Below are 20,807 nucleotides of genomic sequence, written 5' to 3'. Positions count from 1 at the left end.
TTCATCAGAACAAAGTTTCCAAGACACCATCACAATTTAAACTGTATAAAACACATCACATGACCAATTACTCACAATTAACATGTGACCTTTTCTGAAAATCGAATGAACATTAAGAAATTAAAAAATGTTTAAAACATTTTTATATATATAAATACCACTATGTATGTTATATTTCTAAAAATCTATATCTTGCAATGTCTATGTTTTAAAATAGGTAACAATGAAACAACTTTCATTCAATCCAGGGTATAAGGTTGCATTTAACCTTATGTAGGTTCATAGGTTCATAGGTAGGTACTAGCTTTGCCCGAGGGCATTTATAAGCCTAGCCAGAGTGTGTTGGCTTTCGTCACCCCATTGATTAATTAACTGATCCTCTGTCAAGCAGAGCCAATGAAGTGATCCCAGGGGTGTATTTTCTGTTACCCATCCACTCGTCAAGGTTTCTCTGCCTCATGTAATTTGGAATTTTGTTCCAAAGCATGGGGAGTCTCTGTGATAGGAATCTATCCCTCCAGCATGTTCTATTTATTGTTGTGGCGAGGTTTAGCTCACTAGAGCGCGTGGCTCGTAGTGACTTGGATTTCATTAGGTGGAGCATGTCCATCAATTCTGAGTTGGACATGGCTTTGTAAGTCAGGCAGAGATCACTTCTGAATAAGTGATATGCCACTGAGTACAGCTGGAGTTTTTTCAGTCGGACTGCATAGGACATATGTTTGAGGCCAGTAATCCTCTTGGTGAGGTACTTTTGTGGTCTTTCCAGCTGTTGGAAGTGTCTTGTGAGGTACATCCCAAATGGGGCATTGTACTCTGTGATGGGTCTAATGAGTGATGAGTAAAGGGGAACTATAACCTCTTTATTTCTAGATGCGAATCCTTTAGTAATTAGATGGGCCACATCGAAGGATTTCCTAACTACTTTGGAATTATGATTGTCAAAGGAGAGATTACTATCTACCTGGGTCCCCAGATCTTTTATTAACTCTTCTGTATTAAGGGGGCTGCCACCTATGTGGTAATTCATGGGTGTTTTGTTTTTCCCAAATGGAATGACTATGCATTTTTTGGCATTTAGCTTGAGGCCATGACTTTGACACCAGGTGTCCGTCTCAGTAAGGCCCTTTTGGAGGATGTCCGTGTCAGCTGGAGAGTCAATTATGGCTCCCAGTTTGCAGTTATCGGCGAACTTGGTTAGCCATAGTCCTCTTGTGTTTGCCTGTACTTCTGAGAAGTATATGCCGAACAGTAGGGGTCCCAGGACTGAGCCTTGTGGGACACCACTTTTGACTGGTTTAGAGTCAGACCTGGAGCCCACTATTCTTACCATGTGAGTTCTGCCTGTAAGCCAGTTGGCAACCTATCTCGTGACGTAGGGGGTTATGTTCAGGCTGGTGAGTTTTTCTGTACTACCTGAGTGGAGAATGGTGTTGAAAGCCTTGGCAAGGTCAAGGTAGGCTGTGTGAACCACCTTTCCCTCATCTATGGCCTTGGTGACTGTCTCAAAGAAGTCAACCAGGTTTAGTAGGCATGATCTGCCCTTAACAAAGCCGAACTGGGTCAGGTCAAGTGTTTGGAGGTTCCCAATGTCTTTGTTAATGAGTTCCATGATGATGCGCTCCATAGCCTTGCAGACCAGGCTAGTCAGGCTTATGGGGTGATAGTTACCAGGGTCAGTTGTGGCCCCTCCTTTGTGGAGAGGAATAACCGTTGCTGTGCGCCATTCTACGGGCATGTAGCCTGTGGAGTGGTTGAGGTTGAACATCGTGTTTAGGTGGGGGGTTAGTTCATTCTGTAGTTTGTGCAAGACGCAGCTTGGGACACCATCTGGTCCCATTGATGCTGTGTTTTTGGCTTTTGAAAGGGTTGTTTTCACATGTGCGTCTGTGATTTTTGGGACACTACACTTTTCTGGTATTGTTGTGGGTCATTTTGGAGGTAAGAGGGGGGTGAAGTTTGCACTGAATCTATCTGCCAGGATGTTGGCAATATCAGTAGGTTCAGTATATTTTGTGCTATTTTGCACTAGTTCAGTGCATATCTGCGAGTTGCCACTTAGATTCTTAACATAGCTAAAGAAGGCTTTGTGGTTATCTTTTGAATCCTTGGCTATTTTTCTTTCGAAGTTAGCCTTGGATGATTTCATGAGGGACCTTAGTTTCTTACTGATACTGATCAGGGATGTCTTTTCTTCTTGGAATTTGCTTTTTTTCTGAACTAATTTCCTCCTTCTATTGTATAGCCTGTTTATTGCAGGGGTCCACCAAACTGGTTTCCTTCACTTAGAGGAGTGAGTCTTGGTTTTGCTAGGGATGGCATGATCCATGCATCCTTGTAAGTGCTCATAGAGTGCATTTGTAAAGGTTTCTGCATCTTGGGCAGCGTTATCCTTTAGCATGGGGGCTGTGAAACTTAACACTTCTGTCTTAATTAAGGTGAAGTTTGCTTTAGAAAAGTTTTTTACTGTGGTTTTCTTAGTTGGAGGTGGTGGTGGGGTGTGGACATCCAGAGTGATTAGTTTATGGTCTGATCTAACCAGTGACGGGTTGACTACCGGTGTGGAACACCTGTCGCCCATGTTGGTGATGACCAGGTCCAATATGTTTTCACCTCTGGTAGGGGAGTTTACCAGCTGATCCAGGGCATTTGAGTTGATGAATTCCAGGAAGCACCAGGCCTGGGAATTTGTACTCAAGTAGTTTTCCCAGTGAATGGTAGGGTGTTCGGTAGGACCTTCATGTTTTCCAGTGTCTCCAGAAAGGTGGAGTGGTGGTCCTGGGTCATGGAGGGTGATCTGTAGCAGGCCACTATTTCCATTGCAGATTTGCCTGATGTTAGTTGCACATGGATGATCTCAGAGGTATCATGATGTGCCACTAACCTGGAGGTGTAGGTATCCTTGATGAATATGGATACAGCCCCTCCTTTTGTGTTTCGGTCCATGTTCTGTGGCCGAAACGTGTGGTATGAGTTGTAGCCCGGTACTGCTGGGATGCTCTTTGGAGCCATGAACCAGGTTTCTGTTACTGCACAGATGTCAACGTTTTCCATACTGAGGAGTGCTTCGAGCACGTGCATTTTGAGATTTAAACTCCTGGCATTGAGTAGCATAACCCTCAGTTTTTTGTTAATTGTGCTGTTTACGGAGGTGGGTTTGACTTTTGAGCCTTGCCTAAAAAAGGCACTATGGGGGCAGCAAGAGCCTTGGCCAGTATTCAAAAGCCTAGGGGTGACAGGTGCAAGCCATCTCTTGTGAAGCAGCTCTTCCATGTCTCTTTTCATGTAGTCTGTGCCTTATCTGTTTCCTTCACATTGAAATACTCTTCTGTAACTTTCCCTTGCAAGTCTTTTTTAATATAGTCTAAAACAAAAAAACTAAAGTTGTGTGAAGCATATTTAGATATATGTTTATATAAGGCATTTGTTTGATTCTCATTCCTAATATCTAAAAAATGCTCATAAATGTGGTCTCTTAATCTCCTAGAAGTTTTCCCAACATAAAAACAAGGACAATCTTTACACTGGGCCACATATACTACATTATTCATGTTACAATTGAAATAAGCTTTCACAATATACTTCTTATTCTGAATAACAATATTTTCACCCACCAATATATGTTAACATTGTGTACAGGCCCCACACTTATGGGTGCCTGTTTTACCTCTAATAATGTCATCGATGGACCCCTTCTCTGATAATTTTTTTAAAGGTTATATCTTTCCTATAACCTATCTTTGGTTTCAACCCCATTCTCTATACTATCTCTGGGTCATTTAAAAATATCCACCAGTTTTTGTAAATAATTTCAATAATGTAAGAGTGTCCAAACAATAAGTTGTTATAAAAACATTGTTATTCCATGTGGGCCTATCGGCCAAGGCCAACACTACATCACTGCCATAATTTAAAATGGGGGGGTACACATCTTGTTCCATTTTATTGACAACTTCCAACTGAATGTCCATTAAAAACTCACGAGGATAACCCCTAGCAATAAACATATTCACTACTTTCTCACATTCCTTGAGAAACCTCATGTTATCTGAAATCATCCTTGCCAACCGTATTAGCTGGCCCTTGACTACTGATTTCTTTTGATGCTGGGGGTGTCTGCTTGAATAATGGAGGTATGAATTCTAAAAGGTAGGTTTACGGTGGATATTAGAAACATACAAATTGTGACCTAAATCCTTACTAATTTCTACATCTATAAACACAATAATGTCCCTGTGATATGATAAAAATGCAACCGTATTGTTGATATAAATCAAAGATTTCTCCAACCTTTCAACTGAATCATTCCATAAGATAAATATATCATTCAGGAATCTGATATACATTCCCCAGTTCCTGGCAAAGGGACTGTTAAATAAATACTGCTCTTCCCACTCAGCCATAATATAGTTTGCAAACATGGGGGCACACACTGCCCCCATGGCAACGCCAGTAGTTTGCTTGAAATACTAAGAAATATAAAATATTGTTTTTTAATACCATTTCCATCAAGGTACTCATAACACTGATACCATCTGTACTCAATTGTCTGTGTTTTGTTAGTTGTTCTTCAAACTACATTAAACCCAGTTCATGTGGAATCACAGAAAATAAATTGTGAACATCTATAGTTACAAATATGACATTAAGATTAAACTCCACTTCATTAAACATCTTAAGAAAATGCCAAGAATCTTTGCAAATCTGATGTATATTTGCTAACTCATTTTTTAACCTCAAAAATGTTTTAGACCTTTTGGCATCTACTGTAGGTCAAAATGAGGGTTGTTGATGTCTTCATGCAATTTTGGAATCCCAAAAATGCTTGCCACTACCAGTTTGTCATTAGACATGAAGTCAAATTCACTTTTGGAAATATGTCCATCTATCAATAAATCTTCTAAACACAAATCAATCTTAGAATAAGAATATGTATCTCATTTTTAGAAACAATCTCATACGTATCTTCCATTAAAAAAACATTCATTCTATTCACATAGTCTATATGATTCATGAAAACCAGTCCACCCCCCCTTATCAGGTTTCATCACACGTATCTTATTATCTGATACCAATTCCTGTAACAAACATTGTTCGCTTCTTGTTATATTACACTTATAATTTTTCTTGCCATACCTGTACATATTCCTGATATCATATTTGCAACATTTCTCATTATTGTTTGCAAAATTTGCTGCAAAGTTGGATTAAAAATAATAGGCCAATAAAGGGAATCATTTATCAAACTCACCCTGGCTTCACTGAACCACAGTGGCAAATTCAGTTTCCTTACAAATAATTTTAAATCAGTAATAGTTTTTGTTATGTTAGCCCTTCTTGCTACCTTGAAAGTCATTCCCTTGGATAACAAATCAGCATGTGCTGTCATTAAGACCTTGTCAGAAAAAGTGTATATACAAAAGTCCTTAATTGTATGAACAACAATAACCTTAAATAAGGGTTCAGTACCTTGTTGAATATTAAATTCGTCTAGTGCTGCTGTTTACTCCATTGATAATATTTCTTCGGTTTTGCTCCCTAGGCTGTATAATCCCCATTAAAACTTTGCAGCTGGTTCCATTGTTGAGACTTCCTGATCCTCTCGGATCGTCTTACTGCTTCCTCCCATAAAAGGGCAGTTCCCTCATTGTGACGATTATTTGAATAGTCGCTTCCGGTAAACAAATCAGAATCCACTTGATTGGTTAAGTTCCTGTTGCCTAGGGAACCAGGTGGTTTCTGGTAGGCTTTACCCACATCATAATCTCTTAGGTCCCTTCTCAATTTATTCATTTTCCGCTGAAGTATCTGATAACAAATAGAGTCCACTCTTTTGAATACGTTGATATAATTTGTTTCATAATGATCGAATAAAAGATCCCCTTTGATCTGTTTGTTCAATGTATCCATTTGGGTGGACATTTGCTGCATTTCAGTGTTGTTATAGATAATCATCAGCCGTAATACTTCAAAACCTGCTCTATCAAATATTTAAAGCAACTCTTGTAACATATTACTGTTTCTGCTTATTCCGTTAGGGTATCGCCACATTCTTAAACCCTTTGGAATACAGTTGCAATCCAAATTCTTTTGTAAATAAGCGTTTTTGAGTTGTGTCTTTTTATATTTAAGGAGCTACTTCTCAAAGTTCTTTAACTTATCTCCCAAAGTGATCGGGACCCCAGTGTTTCCTAAATGGTTGTTACTGTATACAGAAAAACTGAAACTCTGATTTTTCCACAAAAAATTGAGATTGGTTAAACGATGCATTATTAGAGTCTTGATTTGATGAACTATTTGGTATACCTGTTGATTGAGTAAGCAGTAAACCCAAACTATTATTAACAGTGGATCCATTCTGACTAATAGGTGTATTAGTAGTCTAGGAATTAGGCTGACGCTGCATCTGTTGAATTAATAATATCAGTTCACCAGAGTTAGAGATGCATTCCATATATTTGGTCTCCACTCACCACCAGGGACAGGCAGGACACAAACAAACAAACTGATAAATTCTGAAACACAACAAACCAACTGTAAATATCAACCATTAAGACTGACGATGATGAAAACAGTAAAAATCCATACACCTTTATTGAAATAACTGTAGGTTAAGCGCTTTCGTTCTCAATAATTGGAATTTCATCACAACAAAATCTGAAGGTAATGCTACTCAATGCTAGAAGTCTAAACCTCAAAATGCACTCTCTCGAGGCACTCCTAAAAATGGAGAACATCGATATCTGTGCAGTAACTGAGACCTGGTTCAAGGCTCCAGAGAGCACCCCTGCAATACCAGGTTACAACTCTTACCACACTTTTCGGCCACCAAACCAGGACCGAAACACTAAAGGTGGAGGAGTGTCAATATTCACCAAGGATATTCACACCACCAGGCTAGTTGGCCAACACAATGTGTCTGAAATTCTCCAAGTGCAACTAACACTAGGTAAGACTGCAATCCAAATTGTAGCTTGCTACAGATCCCCACCATACCCCAAGATTCTCACTACACCTTTCTAAACATACTGGAAAATATTAAGATAGAACCAAACACCCTAATACTGGGTGATTTTAACTACCCTGCCATTAACTGGGAAAACTACTCATGTCCCAACACCTTTAAGAACGGTTCTTGGAATTCATAAATTCCAATGCCCTGGATCAACTAATCCATAGTCCCACCAGGGGCTCCAATATCCTAGACCTGGTCATTACCAACATGGGAAATCAATGCTCCATACCTATGGTCACCCCCTCGTTAGTCAGGTCTGACCATAAGCTAATCACCCTTAACATCCACATCCCACCCCCACCCCCCAGTAAAGAAACCACCATACAAAACTTCTCCAAAGCCAACTTCATGCTACTCAAGTCAGAAGTGACAAACTTCATAACACCCATGCAGACGGCAACTGAAAGTTCAACTGCTGAATCCTACACTAAGGCACTGTACGAGCACATCCACTCATGCATGAATCGAGCCATCCCAAATAGAACCAAAATGCTCTCATCCAAAAAGGAAGCCAATCTGGTGGTCCCCTGCCATAAACAAACTTTACAACAAAAGGAAGAAACTTTTGCAGAAAAGAGGAAAATCCCAGGATGCAAAAAACTCCCTTACTAGCCTCAGTAAGAAACTGAGATGCCTCATAAAATCCTCCAAAGCTAGTTACGAAAATAAAACTGCCAAAGATTCCAAAGACAACCACAAAGCATTCTATAACTATGTCAAGAATCTAAATGGCAATGCTCAGATCTGCTCTGAGCTAAAACAGAATGGCATTAAATATACTGATCCAAAGGATATTGCCAATATCCTGGCAGATCGATTCAGTGCCAACTTCACCCCCTCTCACGCCCTAAATGGCCCATCTCAATACCAGAAGATTGCCAAATTCCAGTAATAACGGCCACACAGGTACAAAACGCACTCTCTAAAGCCAAGAATACAGCATCCATGGGACCAGATGACATCCCGGCTGTGTACTACATGAACTACAATATGAACTGGCACCTCACCTAAGTGTCATGTTTAATCATAGCCTCACCTCAGGTTTCGTGCCCACTGAGTGGCGCAGAGCTACAGTTATCCCAATCCACAAGGGGATCCACCTTGGATCCCGGAAACTACCGTCCCATCAGTCTGACAAGCCTTATCTGCAAGGCCATGGAGCGTATTATCATGGAACTTATAAACAAAGACATTGGCAACCTTCAAACACTGGACCCCACCCAGTTTGGGTTTGTGAAGGGCCGATCTTGTCTCCTGAACCTGATTGACTTCTTTGAATCAGTCTCCAGAGCCATGGACAAGGATAAGGTGGTCCACACAGCCTATCTAGACCTTGCCAAGGCCTTTGGCACCATCCCCACTCTGGAATCATAGATAAACTTACTAAGTTGGGTATTAATCCCTATGTCACCCAATGGGTTGCTAAATGGCTTACTGATAGAACCCACACTGTAAAAGTAGCCGACTCCAAATCCAGCTCCAGACAAGTGACAAGTGGAGTACCTCAGGGTTCAGTCCTGGGGCGCTCTTGTTTGGCATCTACTTCTCTGAAGTACAGGTCAACACTAAGGGACTCTGGCTAACAAAGTTTGCAGATGACTGCAAACTGGGAGCCATTATTGAATCCCAAATGATGTGGATACTCTACAAAAGGGCCTTACAGAAACAGATGCTTGGTGCCAGAGCCATGGGCTCAAGCTCAATGCCAAGAAATGTATTGTTATCCCTTTGGGAAAAACATGTATCCATGAATTACCATATAGGTGGCAGTACACTAAACACAGAAAGTGTGATAAGAGACTTAGGGACACAGGTGGACAGTGGTCTCACCTTCGATAACCACATCACCACAACAGTCAGGAAATCCTTCTATGTGGCACACCTCATCACGAAGGGCTTTTCATCCAGAAAAAGGAGGTCATTGTCCCACTGTACTCATCCCTCATTAGACCAATTATAGAATACAATGCCCCATTTGGTATGTACCTCTCAAGACATCTGCAACAACTGGAAAGGCCTCAGAAATACCTCACTAAAAGAATCACAGGCCTAAAGCAGATGCCCTACGCTGACCGCCTTAAAAACTCCAGCTATACTCTGTCGCATATCGTCTACTCAGAGGCGATCTCTGCTTAACATACAAGGCCATGTCAAACCCAGAGCTGTTGGGACATGCTACACTTAAAGAAATCCCAATCCCTCAGAGCTACACGCTCCAGGGATCTAAACCTTGTCATCACAATAAACAAAACATGCTGGAGGGATAGGTTCCTGACCCAGAGACTCCCCAGACACTGGAATAGATTGCCCATACATGTCAAGCAGAGTGCCTCTTTGGACCTCTTCAAGAGGAACCTTGATGATTGGATGGGAGAAAGGAAATTCACCCCAGGGATCACGTCAGTAGCCCTGCTAGACAGGGGTCCAGTAAAGTAAATAATGTGGGAAGAAATAGCCAGGGAATTGTTATGGCTAGGCTTGTATAGGCCCTAGGGCTGATAGCCTAGTACCAACCTATGAACCTATGAACCAAAGTTTCCCAAGGCACCATCACAATTTAAAGGGTCTATATCACATCGTTTAACTTGTATAAGTTTGAAGGATGTAATATCGAACCCAAAAGTCTGAAACCGCACAATAACGACTACACAGAACAGCGATTTTTTTACCAGGGAAATAAGTCGCTGTTACCCAAAAAAAAAAAAACATAAACCTTAAACTAAAACTACATCCCCCAAGGTGGAGGGCTGTGCCCCCCACACACCCCCACTTAAATATACAAACTCTGAGATCGCATCACAGTGGAGGAAATAACAAAGCCCCAAAAACGGCCCACCAATTTTTTTCCCTGGGAAAAAAATCAACGTGCCATGGCTTTGCTAGTTTTGCATTTCTGACTTTTGGGTTCTATATTACATCATTCGAACTTTATACAAGTGCAATGTGATACAGACCCCAATTTAAACTGTATTCAACACATCACATGACAAATTACTCACAATTAATGTGACTTTTTTTGAAAATCGAATGAACATTAAGAAATTTATATTAGTAATTAGTCATGGATGGTGTCCTGGGAAACTTTGTTATGATGAAGTTCCAATTACTGTGAATGAAAGTGCTTAACCTACAGTTACTTCAAAAAAGGCGTGTGGATTTTTACTGTTTTCATCGACATCAGTATTTTTGGCTGATATTTACACTATATTTATGGGAATATATTTCTCTGGTGCTGAGCAAAAGGGACTCTAGGAATGTCAGTGGAGAGCCACCATCTTTAACTAAGCTGATATCCTTTAATAGGTAATGCTTTGGGCAACAATTTAGAGCAATTAATAGTAAAACAGAAAAGAACTTGTATATGAACACAGGTTTTCTGGCATCTAACTAACACAGTCAAAGAAAACACAATTTGCTGGCAAAATCATAGCACCTTACCCTATCCTTAGAACATCTTTATGTACACAGCTATATAACAACTGCTGCCATTAAACTGTTGTACTACTTTTATGCAATTATCAGCAATAGTTAATATAAAAGACAGATGCATATTTAAGCAAAACCTAGTCCAAATAACCTACTTGACATTAGAGGAACTGAATGTTACATTTGCTGTGTTAACTTAATACTGTCACCATCTTTATCTTCTGGAACACATTTGGTATTAAACCAGTCTACATATGTTCTAACCTCACGTGTACGAAACAAAACTTGAAAAATTCTCATGACACTGTACAATGCTGTTAGCTTACTGTCATCATCTGCATCACAACTATGCTATGGTGTAACCTTTTTATGTCATGACTAAACAAGGATTCTTGGGAACATCCCATCAGTATTAAAACAATGTGTGTGTGTGTGTATATATATATATATACATATATATATATATATATATATACATATATATATATATATATATATATATATATATGTGTGTGTGTGTGTGTGTATATATATATATATATATATATATATATATATATATATATATATATATATATATATGTCTGTGTGTGTGTGTATAGGATCACTACAGACTATCCAAATTCCACAATTCCGAGATTCGAAATCCCAAGGACCAGAATCTCGAGATTGCAGAATCTTGAAAGTAGTGAATGGGAATTGCTGTACAGTGCGGAACGGGAAATTTGCTGTTCAATCCACTGTAGTGCGATCTTGGAGTTGGTTTATTCAAGTTGTGGGGGGTCACAGCATACAGGTTAGAATAGTTCGTTGGATGTTTTACTTTTTTTTTTAATGTTTGGGATTCCGCAATCTCAAGATTCTGGTCCTTGGGATTTCGAGTCTTGGGATTGTGGAATTTCGATATTTCGTAGTGATCCCATATACATACATATATATATATATATATATATATATATATATACACACACACACAAACACACACACATATATATATATATATATATATATATATATATATGTATATATATATATATATATATATATATATATATATATATATATATATATATATACATACATGTACACATGGGTGCAGTTGGTCGACACACATTTGTGCAGCTTTAATGAACTGCTGTACATATTGAGCAACAGGACATTTAGTTGAAAGCTTTTTGGGTGACTTCAGGATGGTCAACAAAGGTAGGTGATGGGGTGGGAGTTTGTATGGGAGTGTATGTGTGTTTTGTAGTTAAGGTAAGGGTTACATAAGGGGGTAGATTTAGTGTGTATGTGATTGCAAGTGTTTAGGGTTACTGTTAGGGTTAGGTTAGGGAACAGATTTTGTGTGTGTGTGTGTGTGTGTGTGTGTGTGTGTGTGTGTGTGTGTGTGTGTGTGTGTGTACTCGCACTTGAATGTGCATGGTGAGTGTTCAAGCTGCCTTGTATAGTGGTAGTGTTATGGGAAGGGCTTTTTTGCAGGCAAGCTGCATGTTAGGCTTAGGGTTAGTACATATAACTAAGCTTTTTTTTCATGTTTAAAAAAAGATGATTATGAACACAAGCAAAACAGAGCATTGCCTAATTCAAGACATACCCTTCTCACAAATAAGGATGGCTTGGGCATTTAGATTTAAATAGTACAGCTTATATCATTTAAGCAGTAAAACCTTATGAGTGATTACTTTTCTTGCAACTTTCTTTCTGAAGAATTAGACTTATTCCTCAACCAATGGATATGCAATAGGTTTGAATAAATGCAGGATATAGACAACAAAGACATTTTACAAGAGTAAACATTAAGTGCAGCTCACAACAAGAACTAGTACAGGCCAGTATGCTAGGTAGCCCCAAGGAAGCACTAATTACACCAGTGATGGTGTAACATATGAATACCGCACACTTTGCATTAGCAACTGTTCCTTGTTTACCATGGACCAAACAAAGACATTCAGATCCCCCTCATTAGCATGCAGATCTCTCCTTTGGAATCAGACAGAAATTCTTTTCCACTTAAGTAAGTAATATTTTCTGGTACTTGTTCTTGTGGCCTCTCTCAAAATGGTAAGCACACCTCTACAGCACAGATGTCTAAGAGTTATATCCACAAACCTGGTAAGTTCAGGGTGGATAGGTTAGAGTACATGGCAGACTCTTCACATTGCATCACTTCCTGAAGCAGGAGGATATTTTTTCCGCTGATCATTTGGATCAGGTGGGCATACCTATCATCTGTCCAGAATTTTGCAGAATATCCATATTTTTACATCATATTTTTGCCTGCTCCTAAAAAAATGTGTGGTTTTCTGATAAATCATTGAGGATTGCCGTCACTAAAAAAATGACAAACATTTAATGCAAAATCTGTTATTCTTTTACTTTTCTAAATTTATAAGAGCAACATTTAAAACCTGTCATTGATTTTGAGCCTTTGTCCCTCCATTACGTTTAGTTCTATCTAGAATTCTTATGCTAAGAGGTTGAGAGGTATACACACTTCTCAAGTGTACCTCATTATGAGGAATGTTCCTGATTCGGTGTCTTAAAACATTCATTCTGATAAATCATTGAGGATTGCCGTCACTAAAAAAATGACAAACATTTAATGCAAAATCTGTTATTCTTGATTTTGAGCCTTTGTCCCTCCATTACGTTTAGTATGCTAAGAGGTTGAGAGGTATACACACTTCTCAAGTGTACCTCATTATGAGGAATGTTCCTGATTCGGTGTCTTAAAACATTCATGTTCCTTGAAGTTTCACAATGAAAGGATCTGTCACACATTCAGTGTTAGCAGATTTTTAACTGATATTCATGGTAAATAGAACTGAATCATACTAATTTATTAAAAGAACTATTATATAATTAATAATATCACATTTTAACATCCCAGAGCTTCCTAGATAAAGATGTTACTAAGCTATTAGTGACTGTTCCAAACTTTGCCCATTTCTTCCACATTTTGAAAGGTAGTATTCCACTTTTTGAAAAGGAAGTATTCCTCATTTTGAAGATAGAAGGTTGAGAGTTATGGAGGTATGCATGTGGGGGAACTAATGCTGTCTTGCCCAAAAGTAGGAAATCAGTAGTATTTCTGAAAGGCCTTTGAGCTGTTTTCCCACTGTCTTGCCTGTGGTAAAAAAAAAAAAAAAAAAAAAAGAACCTTTTTTAGAAAGATAATTCTTGTTATACTTGGGTAGAGCTGGATGGAACTTGTACATGACAAACGTCATGCTCTTCTATATGACTTCCAGGTTTTAAATATATCGTAAGCCTGAAATCAAAACAGCAGCTTTCCATCCAGAGGAACACTGTGTAACCACGCACTTTCATCTTCAGAGACTGAATCCTCAACCAAGAGTGCTTTCTAAGGACTGATCCCATAGCATTAGCCATGGATGATGTAGTTATTGCATCATACCCTCATTTGATATGTTTTCCTAGCTATAAGACAATCTGGACTTATTGTACCAAAGCAGGCATCTGTTTTTTTTGTCCTACATTTCCCCTCCAAGAGTTGTTTTAAGACACGCTGTTGGAATCTAATAATGTGAGTCTGGCAACTACAGGCCCTAACAAATGGAGTCGTAGAACTGCAACTTTTTTCCATATCTACTAAGTAACCTACTCTTCTTACTCATTAGGGAGTGCGTAACAACCTATAGTCAGTCCAGCTCATGTAACAGTCTTCATGGAAACTCTGAGTCTGCTACAAGATTCTTAAACAGGAATTTGTATTGAGCTCATTTTCTGAAAAATCAGTCAGGTATCCTACAGGTAGGATGCTGGGAATCTGTCACTAAGCTGTTTGCATCAAAAGCATCCAGAAGAACTTCTGGAACTGGAGAAATGACAACATGTTTAGGTAAATCAAATCCCATGAGTCCCATAGCTGTCTTCTGAGGAGCAGAGACTTCAGGAACTTGCCATTGAAAATGTTCTTTCATGAGGGAGCTAGTACCCTCGATGACAGATCCACCACTGGAGTTTCAGGGGCCATTTTGTAGTCCTCACTGTATGTGCCATATGCCAGAAGGGATCTGGGATCCTTAGACAACATCCTCCCATCTTATTCAAAATCAGCAAAGTGACAATGTCTGTCTGGTGAGGTCTTCCTCTTTGTCTTAGAGGGCCTAACTTCAGCTACAGATGACTTCTCTGGGCCAGGCTGAAATTATTGTAAAAAACCTGCTGTGGTCTGAAGATATGCCAAGCCAAGGGGCAGCCTTTACTCAGCAAACATTTGAGCCTTAGAGAGGGTCTTAGGTTTGACGACTACCAGGCTTCTAGGAGCATTAGGGGGACCATCCCTAGACACCTATTTTTTGTAGCTGCAGGGGACATCTTTCTCCATGATAAAACAAGAGCAAACTTCCCTCCCCTTGCTTGATCAGAACATCACTACTGGGTGGATGATTCTCATCTTCTACAGTGAGGTTTAAACATACTTCAGTCCAGTGAAGTAAGCTTTCTGCAATAGGCATGAGAGCCTCACAAAGGCCATCATCCAATCATCCACTGTGATGACACCTTGAGATATAGCAAATCCAGCAGAGCTGTCTGGCTTCCTGACATCTTCTCAATTTTTCAGCCACTTCTTTCTCTTGGAGGAGATGACTGGCTGGCTATTTGCATAGATGACCACAAGTTTCCTTCTGTTAAGGTAAGCCTGGACAGTGCTTCATCTTGAGCCCAATATCTTGGGCCTAAATTCCTGTTAAACTCTCACTAGCACTTACCTCATGCTACAAGCCTAGTCAGTATACACATTTCCTGTGTCTGTTTTTCAACTAAATTTGTCACCTATAGACACATTTACCTTTCGTGAGTGTCATACCCAATGTCCAAGAGATATCTGCACTCACAGAGCAAGAAATAATACCAACAGCAGATATCAGATAACCAAAAAGACTACTGTATCTAAGAATATAGAAAAGGCATCCCCTAGTGGGATTACTTATTGAACTGATGCTTGTCTTGAAGTCATGGTTGCCAGACTGACTGTTCAGATATCATGTACCACATGTAATGTACAGTGAAAGAAAGAAGTGAAGATGGCCAGCCTATGTCACCCTTTATGCCAGACGTGTGGTAATGTCAGTGCTGAAAGTGATATCAAACAGCATAGCAGGAATGTTGCTTGGCTGTGAAAGTCTGGCCCGATGCAGTCCTCCATCTGCAGCAGAGCTGTTGGTGTAATGACTGCAGCAGTATTGCAGAACAATTCTTACTTGTCAACTATTTAGCCTAACTATATTGAACACAGCTGGCAGGATGGATGGGTGTGGCAATTCTGGGAGAGAATGCAGCATGCTGATGAGGATGGACCTTTTACTGAGCTCTGGTGGGGGCTGGGGCTTGCAAAAACTGATGAAATGGACATGTGGAATGTGAAAGTGCGGCTGTGCTAGGGCCCGTGGAAGATGCAACCCCATAGACCATGATGACACACTACCCACCCAACCTAAAGTAAAATAATGTTAGAATGCTGGGGGGGAGGGTTTATGAATAGTCCTAGAGCATCAGTCAGCATATATGAAACTGCTGGCTCCAGTTCTGTTCTGCTTCTCCTTCCTGAAGTATCTATGGCAGCCTCAGTTTGGTGGCAATAAGCAAGGATTTTCCAGTCCCCTTACCTCCCTTCATATGGTACCAGGAAGAGGATGGAGCCATATAAAGCTGAATTGCCCTGAGGAACCAAAAGAAAAATTAATACAAGTTTAAGGTTAAAGCTACCCCATGCTTTCAGAAAGTCCAGTGGAGCACTGATTTTTCCTGCATGAAATATTTTCCAAATCTATTTTACTTTATTTTTTTTTAAACAAATTCTGTTTAGTTAAATCTTTAATACATCTGTCTTGTTGTCTTGTGACATCCTGAATGGTGTCTTTCACTGCATTTAATAACAATTGCTTATCTAAACTTTCCTCCAAGGTACCTGATGATTATTGTATCCTATAAAACACTGTAGCTCAAATTTCAGCCAGGACTTCACTCACATTCAGTGCTGTTATACTTCAAGTAGGACCTGCTATAGCTCCAGACCTTCACAACAATGCAGGCACTCATAGGTTCATAGGTAGGTACTAGGCTATTGGCCCTAGGGCCTATATAAGCCTAGCTAAATGGTACCCTGGCTTTCGCCACCCAAGAAAATCATTTTCCTGTGCCCCTGTCGAGCAGAGCCATAGAAGTGATCCCAGGGTGAATTTCCTATCTCCCATCCAATCATCAAGATCTTTCTTGAAGAGTGCTAATGAGGAGCTTTGTTTGATATAGATAGGTAGTTTGTTCCAGAGTATGGGAAGTCTCTGGGACAGGAATCTATCCCTCCAGCATGTTCTGTTTATTGTGGTGACAAGTTTTAGGTCCCTAGAGCGTGTAGCTCACAGGGATTGGGATTTCTTTAAGTGGAGCAGTCCATCAGCTCTGGGTTTGACATAGCTTTGTATGTTAGGCAGATATCGCCTCTGAGCAGGTGATATGCAACAGAGTAAAGCTGGAGGTTTTTGAGATGGTCTGCATAGGGCATCTGTTTGAAGCCGGTAACTTTGTGAGGTATTTCTACGGCCTTTCCAGTTGTTGTAGATGTCTTGGGAGGTACATACCAAAAGGGGGATTGTACTCTACAATGGGTCTAATGAGTGACGAGTAGAGGGGAACAATGACATCTTTTTTCCTGGATGAGAAACCTTTAGTGATGAGATGTGCCATGTAGAAGGATTTCCTGACTACTGTGGCAATGTGATTATCAAAGCAGAGACTACTGTCCACCTGTGTCCCAAGGTCTCTTATCACACTTTTGGTGTTAAGTAGACTACCGCCTATGTGGTAGTTTATGGGTACAGAGTTTTTACCAAAAGGGATGACAATGCACTTTTTGGCATTGAGCTTGAGGCCATGGCTTTGACACCAGGCATCTGTCTCAGTGAGGCCCTTTTGTAGGATGTCCACATCATTAGGAGTTTTGATTATGGCTCCTAGTTTGCAGTCATCTGCAAACTTCATTAGCCAAAGACCTTCTGTGTTAGCCTGTACTTTAGAGAAGTAGATACCAAACAGGAGAGGACCCAGGACTAAATCCTGTAGTACTCCACTTGTCACTGGTCTGAAGTTGGATTTGGAGTCTGCTACTTTCACAGTGTGGGTTCTGTCAGTGAGCCAGATGGCAACCCATCTTGTGGCATAGGGAGTTATACCTAGTTTAGTGAGTTTATCTATAATTCCAGAGGGGGTGATGTTGAAAGCCTTGGTGAGATCTAGATAGGCTGTGTGAACCACCTTACCCTCATCTACAGCTTTGGTGGCTGTTTCAAAGAAGTCTATCAGGTTTAGGAGACATGATCTGCCTTTTACAAACTCGAATTAGGTGGGGTCCAGAGTTTGGAGATTACCAATGTTATTGTTTTTAAGTTCCATGATGGTATGTTCCATAGCCTTACAGACCAGGCTTGTCAGGCTAATGGGGTGGAAGTTCCCAGTGTCCATGGTGGCTCCCCTTTTGTGGAGTGGGATAACCGTCGATGTGTGCCATTCAGTGGGCACAAAGCCTGAGGTGAGGCTATGATTGAAGGTGGGGTGCCAGTTCGTTCTGTAGTTCATGTAGAACGCAGCCTGGGATGTTGTCAGGTCCCATGGATGCTGTGTTCTTGGCTTTGGAGAGTGTGTTTTTTACCTGTGCAGCCGTGATTACAGGAACTTTGCATTCTTCCGGTATAGAGATGGGCCGTTTAGGGGATGAGAGGGGGTAAAGTTAGCACTGAACCTATCTGCCAGGATGCTGTCAATATCAGTTGGTTCTGTATATTTAGTGCCATTGTGCTGTACCTCAGAGCAGATCTGAGTGTTGCCATTGAGATTCTTGAATAGCTATAGAATGATTTGTGTTTGTCTTTAGAATCAGTGGCGATTTTGTTTTCGTAACTAGCTTTAGAGGATTTTATGAGGGATCTCAACTTCTTACTGAGGCTGACCAGGGAGTTCCTCCAATCATGGGATTTTACTTTTTTTGCAACAGTTACTTTCTTCTGTTGTAGAGTTTGTTTATGGCAAGGGGCCACCAGATTGGCTTCCTTTTTTTGGAGGATAGCATCTTGGTTCTGTTAGGGATTGCATGATTCATGCATTCATGTAAGGGATTATAAAGTGCATGTGTGTAGGAATCAGCAGAAGTACCTCTATTGTCCGTCAGCATGGGTGTCGTGAAGTTTGCCACTTCTGTCTTAAGAAGCATGAAGTTGGCTTTGGAGAACTTCTTTACAGTGGTTTCCCTAATGGGGAGTTGGGGTGGGATGTGGATGTCTAGGGTGATTAGCTTGTGGTTGGATCTGACCAACGAGGAACTGACTTCTGGTGTGGAACACTGGTTGCCCATGTTGGTAATGACCGGGTCTAGAATATTGCTGCCCCTGGTGCGGGTGTGGATAAGTTGATCCAAGGCATTGGAATTTATGAATTCCAGAAAACGTTGAGCACATGAGTTGGTACATGAGTAGTTTTCCCAGTTAATGGTGGGGTAGTTGAAATCAGCCATTATTAGGGTGTTTGGTTGTACCCTAATATTTTCCAGTGCATCAAGAACTCAGGAGTGGGAATCCTGGGGGATAGTGGGGGATCTGCAGCAAGCTACAATTTGGACTGCGGTCTTGCCCACAGTTAGTTGCACTTGGATAATCTCAGTTGCATTATGCTGAGCAACTAGCCTGGAGGTGTGGATATCCTTAATGAATATGGATACGCCTCCGCCTTTAGTGTTTCGGTCCAGGTTAGGTGGCCGAAAGGTGTGGTATGAATTATAGCCTGGTAATGCAGGGGTGCTCTCTGGAGCCTTGAACCAGGTCTCTGTCACTGCACAGATGTCGATGTTCTCCATTTTAAGGAGTGCCTTTAGTGAGTGCATTTTGAGGTTTAGACATCTAGCATTGAGTAGCATTACCCTCAGATTTTGCTTAATTGTACCTGTTACGGTATTGAATTTGTCATTTGAACCTTGCCTAAAAAGACACTATAGGGGTGGCAAGAGCCTTAGCTAGTATCCAGAATCCCAAGGGCGACAGGTGCAGGCCATCTCTGGCAAAGCATCGTGGTTTGTCGATCATGTCATCCCAGGCAGACAGATACTGGAACCCTTAGAATGACACCAGAAACTTAGCCAATTGTTGGTCAATCATTTTGTCCTTGTACTATGGTATCATTCTGGGTGATGGCAGGGTGCTACTCAGGGCTAGGGTCGTACATGCCTGGGCTACAAGATCGGAGAGCTCCTTCATGTCTCTTTCATGTAGTCCAGGGAGGTATGTCTCATGTCATTCAAACCAACATAGACAATGACAGAGTCATATTTGTACTTGTTGTGGAGTGACCTGAGTACGTGCCTTATGTGGTGGATTCTGGCACCCGACAGGCAGCTGACAGTAACTTTCTCCTTGTTTAGCCTGGTGAGTGGAACATCAGTGTGCCTGACTACAGAGTCACCTATGACTAAAGTGTTGGGTATGTTGTTATACCTTATAGGCTGTGGATGAGTGGCACACTGAATTTGTGGGCTATGTGTCATTTGGGCTTTGTTGGGGGGGGGGTGGAGGTTGCTTGCGTTTCTGCTTTGGAGGTCCCTGCTGCTTGGGCAGATTTTTATTGAGAGCCTCCGTGAATGTAGGTGTGTGTTTTGTGTTTCTATGTGTGTGTTTTGGTGGTGTAGGTTTTGAGGGACTATGTGATGAGTGTGGTGTGGTGCAAGTGTTTACCTCCTCTAGTCCAGTCTTGGGTGAAGAGAGCTTTGCTTCCAGTTTGGCTATATAAGTGCATCTCTCACAGGTTGTAGTGTTGGGTGGTAGGAGGAGAGGGTTGTCTGTGTACATGAGGCAACTGCTGCATTGCCCCAACATGCCCAGATTCATCAGGTAGACAGGAGAAAACACCAGGAGCTGACCTTTAGACATGCCTGGAGAGATGCTTATTTATTAAGTACTAAAAACTGTTTTCCTCTAGACAAGTGAGGGATTTTGAGTGCTGTAGTAATTTGTAGCTTATTTAGTGCTTACAAATGAGTTCTGAACAAGTGCTAAGCTCAAAGAAACAGATTGAAGTGCTGGAACTAAAAAACTGCCTAGTTCTAAGAAACAAAATTAAGCTAGAAGGCTTCCCTCCAACAAAGAAAGGCTTGGAGGCTCAAAAGCTTACAAACAGTCCTGGATACAGCAAATCTGTATCTGCACTAGATTACTTACAGGAAAGGCAGGAAACAAGCTTTTATTTTTGTAAAGTGGAAAAGGGAAAGGAGGAGCAGAAACTAAGTGGGTTGGCCTTCTCAAATGTTCCCCCTGGATTAGGTAGAATGAGGTAATGACACTAGACTGGGAGGAGTGTC

At 40.8% G+C, this 20,807-nt stretch overlaps 1 protein-coding gene across 1 annotated transcript in view; it reads right to left on the bottom strand.

The window, feature by feature from the left end:
- Positions 1–20,807, bottom strand: part of HUNK (hormonally up-regulated Neu-associated kinase) — a 671,891-nt gene that overhangs the window by 116,932 nt on the left and 534,152 nt on the right. The window lies entirely within an intron of this gene.

Source organism: Protopterus annectens, chromosome 5.part0 (assembly GCF_019279795.1).
Source record: "Protopterus annectens isolate FY-2018-M chromosome 5.part0, PAN1.0, whole genome shotgun sequence".
Lineage (NCBI taxonomy): Eukaryota > Metazoa > Chordata > Ceratodontiformes > Protopteridae > Protopterus > Protopterus annectens.
Note: the sequence above shows the minus strand (reverse complement) of the source record. Positions and strands in the feature narration are given on the sequence as shown.